Genomic DNA, 7,213 nt, shown 5'->3' with positions numbered 1-7,213 from the left:
GGGGTCTCACTATGCTACACAGGCCGGTTTCAAACTCCTGAGCTCAAGTAATCTGCCCACCTTGGCATCCCAAAGTGCTAGGAATATAGACATGAGTCATCACACTCGGCCAGGTTTTCTTTTCTTTTCTTTTCTTTTTTTGAGACTGAGTTTCACTCTTGTTGCCCAGGCTGGAATGCAGTGGTGTGATCTTGGCTCCTGGGGTCAAGCGATTCTCCTGCCTCAGCCTCCTGAGTAGCTGGGATTACAGGCGCCCACCACCACGGCCGGCAATTTTTTGTTGTAGTTTTTTTACTAGAGACGGGGTTTCGCCATGTTGGCCAGGCTGGTCTCGAACTCCTAACCTCAGGTGATCCTCCCTCCTTGGCCTCCCAAAGTGCTGGGATTACAGGCATGAGTTACCGTGCCCAGCCCCATGTTTGGTTTTCTTTAGAGACAGAATCTTGCTCTGTCACCCAGGCTGAGGTGCAGTGTCATAATTATAGCTTAGTGCAGCCTCAAACTCCTGGACTCAAGCGATCCTCCAGCCTCAGCCTCTGAGCAGCTGCGACTACAGGTGCATGCCACCACACTCAGCTAAGACAAAGTTTTAAATATTGTGAGAATTACCAAAATGTAACACAAAGACATGAAGTGAGAACATACTACTGGAAAAATGGCACCAATAGACTTGCTGGATGCAGGGTTGTCAAAAGCCTCAAATTGTGGGGGAAAAAAACCCCACAATGTCTACAAAGCACAATAAAGTGAAGCACAACAAAAATAAGGTGTGCAGCTGGGCCCAATAGCTCACACCTGTAATCCCAGCATTTTGGGAGGCCTAGGAGGGTGGGCAGAGGTCAGAATTCTTATAATATTTACTCTGCTCCAATTAATGTAGTGTTCTTGCTGTTTCCATATTACACCAAGCACACTCCAGCCGCAGGGTCTTTGCACTTGTTCTTCCCTGTACCTGGAATGCTTTCCTCTTTGTGAAAACACAAGGTCTTTGCTTAAATATCAACTTTTCAGAGGGGCTTCCTGAATGAACTTCTCTATCCCATTGATACTTCCTATCCTCCTTTCTTGCTTTATTTTTACTTTTATCTTGAGATGGAGTCCTGCTCTCTTGCCAGGCTGGAGTGCAGAGGCACGATCTCGGCTCACTGCAACCTCTACCTCCTGGGTTCAAGGAATTCCCCTGCCTCAGCCTCCTGAGTAGCTGGGACTACAGGCGCACACCACGACGCCCAGCTAATTTTTGTATTTTTAGTAGAGATGGGTTTTCACTATGTTGTCCAGGATGGTCTCCATCTCTTGACCTGGACATGTATGTCACCATTACTTCTGCTGGCTCCATTTCTAGAACACCTGTGTTTTCTACCTAATTTTAGATGTCTGATATCTCCTTCAGGGCAGAAATGATAGTTGACTTTTCTGTGTCCCTAGGACTAGCCATAGGGTCCAGCACATATTAGGCACTCTATAAATGGTTCTTGGACTAAAATTTTGCCTATTTCCACCTGTTTCCTGTCATTTCATAATTCTCATTCTCTCCATAATTCCACTGTAGCCACCAAAATACCTTAGTAAATGTATTAGAGTACATGTCTCTGTGGTGTTGTAATTAAAAGCACAGGCTTTGGAATCCAATAGGCTTAGTCTTGGCTCTGTTACTTAGTGGTTATGACTTTGAGCAAGACAGTTTACTTCTCTGAGCCTCGCTTTCTTCATTGGTAAAATGAAAATCATAATGCCACAAGAGGTTACAGTGAAGATTAAACTCAATAGTGTATACAAAGCCCTAGCACTCTAGCACAGAATAGCTACATGAACGATAACAGCGGTATTCCCTAGCCAATATCAGCGACTGTATCTTTAGCATCTAGAGAATATAGACATTGTCAGAGAGGAAATGATTAGAGACAGGGCTGGTGAAGTCAGTTGGAGCCACATTATGAGGGGATAAGCAGTTTAGCCTTTATTCTCTAGATAATGACGAATAATAAAAGAACTATGGTAACACCTAAAACTAAGAGCAAGTCAAAGACAATATTTTTGAGCACCAAAAGAGGAAGGCCAGGAGAGTTGCCTGGGGCCATGTTAACAACTCATTGAACCTTATGGTAACTGACATCAGTTATGAACTCAGGCTATAGTTGCATGATGTCAGCCTTTCAGATGAAAACAGAAATTTCAGTCAAACATCTGGTTGTTTAGTCTACTCAGCATCAAAGACCTGGCTGTTCTGAAACTTTCAGATGTTTGGCTGAATGGTTTAGTTTTCATCTTCATCTAAGGGGCCTGGTAGGCACAATCACTAAGATTTTTGTCAGCTTTGGGCTTGAGGTGTTTTTTTTTCTTTCTTTCTTTCTTTTAATTATGGAAACATTTCTATAACAACATAAAAGAATTTTAAAAAAAAAGAAAGAAAGAAAAACAATGGAGGGGTTAAGGCGGAAGGATCGCTTAAGGATAAGAGTTTGAGCCCAGCCTGGGCAACATAAAAGTCCCTGTCTTTACTAAAAATAAAAAAATTGGCTGGGCATGGTGGCACATACCTATAGTCTCAGCTACTCAAGAGGCTGAGGCAAAAGAATCCCCTGAGCCTAGGAGTTTGAAGTTATACTGAGCTATGATCGCACTACTGCATTCCAGCCTGAGTGACAGAGCAAGACCCTGTTTCTAAGGGAAAAAAAAAGAAAGAAACAAAGAAAAATAAAATCTTCCTAATTATACCTCATTAAAACAACTGGTTTTATTATTGCATGTTCCCTTAATAGAAATATAAAGTTTACATTGCTTAACCACAAGAACATTTGTTTGTGCCCTTTTCATTGCACTTATTGTTAAGTTTGATTTAAATGTAATTCATATTTTTTGTATATTTTTATAGAGTCAAGGTTTTACTATGTTGCCCTGGCTGGTCTAAAACTCCTGGGCTCAAGTCATGCTCCTGCCTCAGCCTCCCAAAGTGCTAGGATTATAGGCATGAGGCACTGCACCTGGCTTCATATTTTAAAATAATTACTATATAATATTATCAACTGGATATGCTAGAATCTACTAAATTTGAACATTCTAGGGTTGCTGGAAATTTTTATGCCTCTAATTTTTCATTAAGATAAACATCCAGGTCAGGCTCAATGGCTCACGCCTATAATCCCAGCACTTTGGGAGGCCGAGGTGGGCCGATCATGTGGTCAAGAGATCGAGACCATCCTGGCCAACATAGTGAACCCAGTCTCTACTAAAAATACAAAAATTAGCCAGGCATGATAGCACATGCCTGTGGTCCCAGCTACTCGGAAGGCTGAGTTGGAAGAATCGCTTGAACCCAGGAGACGGAGGTTGCAGTGAGCTGAGATTTCGCCACTACATTCCAGCCTGGCGACAGGGCAAGACTCCGTCTCAAAAAAAAAAAAAAAAAGATAAACATCGGGTTTTGTTTACAATAGTTTCATAGGATAGCCAATTAAAAGTCAATGCATTGGCCAGGCATGGTGGCTCACACCTGTAACCCCAGCACTTTGGGAGGCCTAGGCAGGTGAATCACCTGAGGTCAGGAGTTTGAGACTAGCCTGGCCAACATCGTGAAACCTTGTCTGTACTAAAAATACGAAAAAAAAAAAAAATTAGCTGGTCATGGTGGCATGCACCTGTAATCCCTGCTACTCCAGAGGCTGAGGCAGAAGAATCGCCTAAACCCAGGAGGCCAAGGTTGCAGTGAGCAGAGATCGTGCCATTGCACTCCAGCCTGGGCAACAAGAGCAAAACTCCCTCTCAAAAAATAATCATGATAATAATAAAATAAAAGTCAAAGCATTTTCATAACTCAAGATGTCTTAATTCATTTTGTGCTGCTACAGCAGAATACCTGATACTGGGTAATTTATAAAGTACAGAGATTTAGTTTTCACAATTTTGAGGCTAGGAAGTCCAAGACTGAGGATTCAGCATCTGAAGAGGGTCTTTGTGCTGCATCATCTTTTGGCAGAAGACGGAAGGGCAGGAGAGGACGAGAGAGAGCAAGAGAGCAAACTTGCAGCGTCAAACCCTGTTATAATTGGCGTTAACTCATTCATGAGTTTGGGGCCCTCATGACCTAAATGCTTCCTATTAGACCCCACCTCCCAACACTTGTACTGAGGATTAAGTTTCCAAAACACGCTTTTTGGGAGACATATTAAAACCATAGCAACAGGCTGGGCATGGTGGCTCACCCCTGTAATCCCAGCACTTTGGGAGGCAAAGACGGGTGGATCACCTGAGTTCAGGTGTTGGAGACCAGCCTGGCCAACGTGATGAAACCCCGTCTCTATTGAAAATATAAAAATTAGCCAGTGTGTGGTGGCAGGCACCTATAATCCCAGCTACTTGGAAGACTGAGGCAGGAGAACCATTTGAACTTGGGAGGCAGCGGGTGCTCTGAGCCGAGATCACACCATTGCACTCCAGCTTGGGCAACAGAGCGAGACTCTGTCTCAAAACAGACAAACAAAAAAGAACAAAAAAAATAGCAACATATTTCTATATTGCAAATGAATTATACTACTTTAAACTGATATCAACAATGTATGTGTTCCCACAATAGACTTCCCACATAAGATTTCACCACAATCTTATCACCATTGGTGTTATCATTTCAATGTTTTAATTTCTGGCCAATTGAGCCAGTTCTAACATAATATATATAACTATATATCTATCCCTTCTCCTCTCCCAAAACATCAATACAATGAGAATAAATGATTGTGGTTTTTTTAATCTTTTTGACAGGGTCTCACTCTATCACCCATGCTGCAGTGCAGTGGCAAGATCTCAGCTCACTGCAACCTCTATCTCCTGGGTTCAAGTGATTCTCCCACCTCAGCTTCCTGAGTAACTGGGACTACAGCCATGCACAACCACGCCTGGCTAATTTTTTTTTGGAGGGGGGCGGTATTTTTTGGTAGAGATGAGGTTTCACCATGTTGACCAGGTGAGTCTCGAACTCCTGTTCTCAAGTGATCCACCTACCTCACCCTCCCAAAGTGCTGGGATTACAGGCCACTACACCTGGCCCCAATGAGAACAAATGATTGTTTTAAAAGTATATACTCACCTGGGCATGGTGGCTCACAACTGTAATCCCAGCACTTTGGGAGGCTGAAGCAGAAGCCTCACTCAAGTCCAGGAGTTTGAAACCAGGCTGAGCAACATAGGAAGACCCCATTTAAAAAGACCAAAACTGGCTGGGCATGGTGGCTCATGTCTGTAATCCCAGCACTTTGGAAGACAGAGATCGGAGGATCATTTGAGATCAGGAGTTCAATTCAGCCTGGCCAACATGGTGAAACCCTACCTCTACTAAAAAAATACAAAAATTAGCCTGATGTGGTGGCAGGAGCCTGTAATCCCAGCCCCTCAGGAGGCTGAGGTAGGAGAGTGGCTTGAGCCTGGGAGGTGGACATTGCAGTGAGTTAAGATGGCACCACTGCACTCCAGCCTGGACAACAGAGCAAGATCCTGTCTCAAAAAAAAAAAAGAAAGGAAAGGAAAGGAAGGAAAAAAAGAACACTAGGAGATAAAGAAAGTATGCTCCAGCTTTAAGGGAAAAATAATAGTATCATACAAGGTATAGAGAGATAATTGGAATGATATTAAATGCCTTAACAACAAACACTAGAAATATAAAGTAGCAATGCCTTAAAAATCCTGTGTAAAACTTTTTTTTAAATTTAGAATTCTATATCTTGAGAACTACCAATCAAGTGTGAAAGGGAAATTAAGACATACTGAGATTTGCAAAGTCTCCAAAAAATTACTTTGCATAACTTTGTTTTGGAAAGCTACTATAGAAAGTGTGCCACCAAAATGAGAGAGTAAACCGAGGCTGGACACAGAGGCTCACACATGTAACCCCAGAACTTTGGGAGTCCAAAGCAGGAGGATCACTTGAACCCAGGAGTTCGAGACCAGCCTGAGCAATATAGGGAGACCCTGTCTCTACACAAAAAAAACAACAATAGGCCGGGCGCGGTGGCTCAAGCCTGTAATCCCAGCACTTTGGGAGGCTGAGGCGGGTGGATCACGAGGTCAAGAGATCAAGACCATCCTGGTCAACATGGTGAAACCCCATCTCTACTAAAAATACAAAAAATTAGCTGGGCATGGTGGCGCGTGCCTGTAGTCCCAGCTACTCAGGAGGCTGAGGCAGGAGAATTGCCTGAACCTAGGAGGCGGAGATTGCGGTGAGCCGAGATCGTGCCATTGCACTCCAGCCTGGGTAACAAGAGCGAAACTCCGTCTCAAAAAAAAAAAAAAAAAAACAACAGCAACAATAATAAATAGCTAGGCATAGTGGCATGTGCCAGCAGTCGTAGTTATTCAGGAGGCTGAGGCAGGAGGATCCCTTCAGTCAGAGTTGGAGGTGTCAGGGAGCTATAATTGTGCCACTGCGCTCCAGCCTGGGCAACAGAGTGAGACCCTGTCTCAAAAAAAAAGGAAAAAGAAAAAGAGTAAACTCAAAAAACAGAAACAGCTTGGATTCTTAAAGGAGAAAATATATTTTTCATGGAAATATAAACGAGAAAAAAAAATAACAAAAAGGTAAAAAGAGGAAATAAACAGCAGAGTCTAAGAGAATCCTCACGATGGTGATAAAGGGTAATCCTAGAATGACAGCTGTTTGGCATGAATAAAGATTAGACTAGCCTTTCGAGGTAGGAGGCCGCTCTCGTCAGGCTTGGAGCTAGGTGCGGATGCAATGTGGCTCTCGATAGCACCTTATGGGTAGTTGTGTCCCAAAGGAAGGATGAGAATAGCTGCTGAAGTCCTAAAGAGCAAGCCTAACTCAAGCTGTTGGCACACAGGCATTACACAGAAAGCTGGAAGTTGAAATGGTGGAGTCCAACTTGCCTGGACCAGCTTTATGGGTTCTGCTGGTAACGTTTTTATCCATGGATGGCTTGCTTGGGTGCAGATGTTGGAGACCTTTTAAAGGTATGGAGAGTTGGTTTGACTACACTGTGTGGAGCAAGTTGTGGGGCAACTTTTAAAGAAGGAAAGGTTGGGATTCATGCTTGAAGAAATGCAGGCAGACCTGCTAACCTAAAAACTAGAGTTTTTAATGACCACAGCAAGCAAGCATGCAGTTTGGCCCTTGAAAGGGTCTTTCCTCACCCAGGCTGTAGTGCGGTAGCCCTTTGAGGCTCACCACAGCCTCAAACTCCTGGGCTTAAATGATCCTTGG

General features: G+C 43.4%; 1 long non-coding RNA gene across 1 annotated transcript; it reads left to right on the top strand.

Annotated features, from left to right (window-relative positions):
* The first annotated feature begins 268 nt into the window (after positions 1–268).
* LOC116564072 lies at positions 269–6,926 on the top strand. The gene is made up of 3 exons (XR_004274707.1): positions 269–279; positions 4,400–4,402; positions 6,705–6,926. It is a non-coding gene; the product is annotated as an uncharacterized LOC116564072 (long non-coding RNA).
* The last annotated feature ends 287 nt before the right edge of the window (positions 6,927–7,213 follow it).

This window comes from Sapajus apella, unplaced genomic scaffold (genome assembly GCF_009761245.1).
Source record: "Sapajus apella isolate SASKATOON/1434 unplaced genomic scaffold, GSC_monkey_1.0 scaffold36, whole genome shotgun sequence".
In the NCBI taxonomy this organism is placed as follows: Eukaryota; Metazoa; Chordata; class Mammalia; order Primates; family Cebidae; genus Sapajus; species Sapajus apella.
Note: the sequence above shows the minus strand (reverse complement) of the source record. Positions and strands in the feature narration are given on the sequence as shown.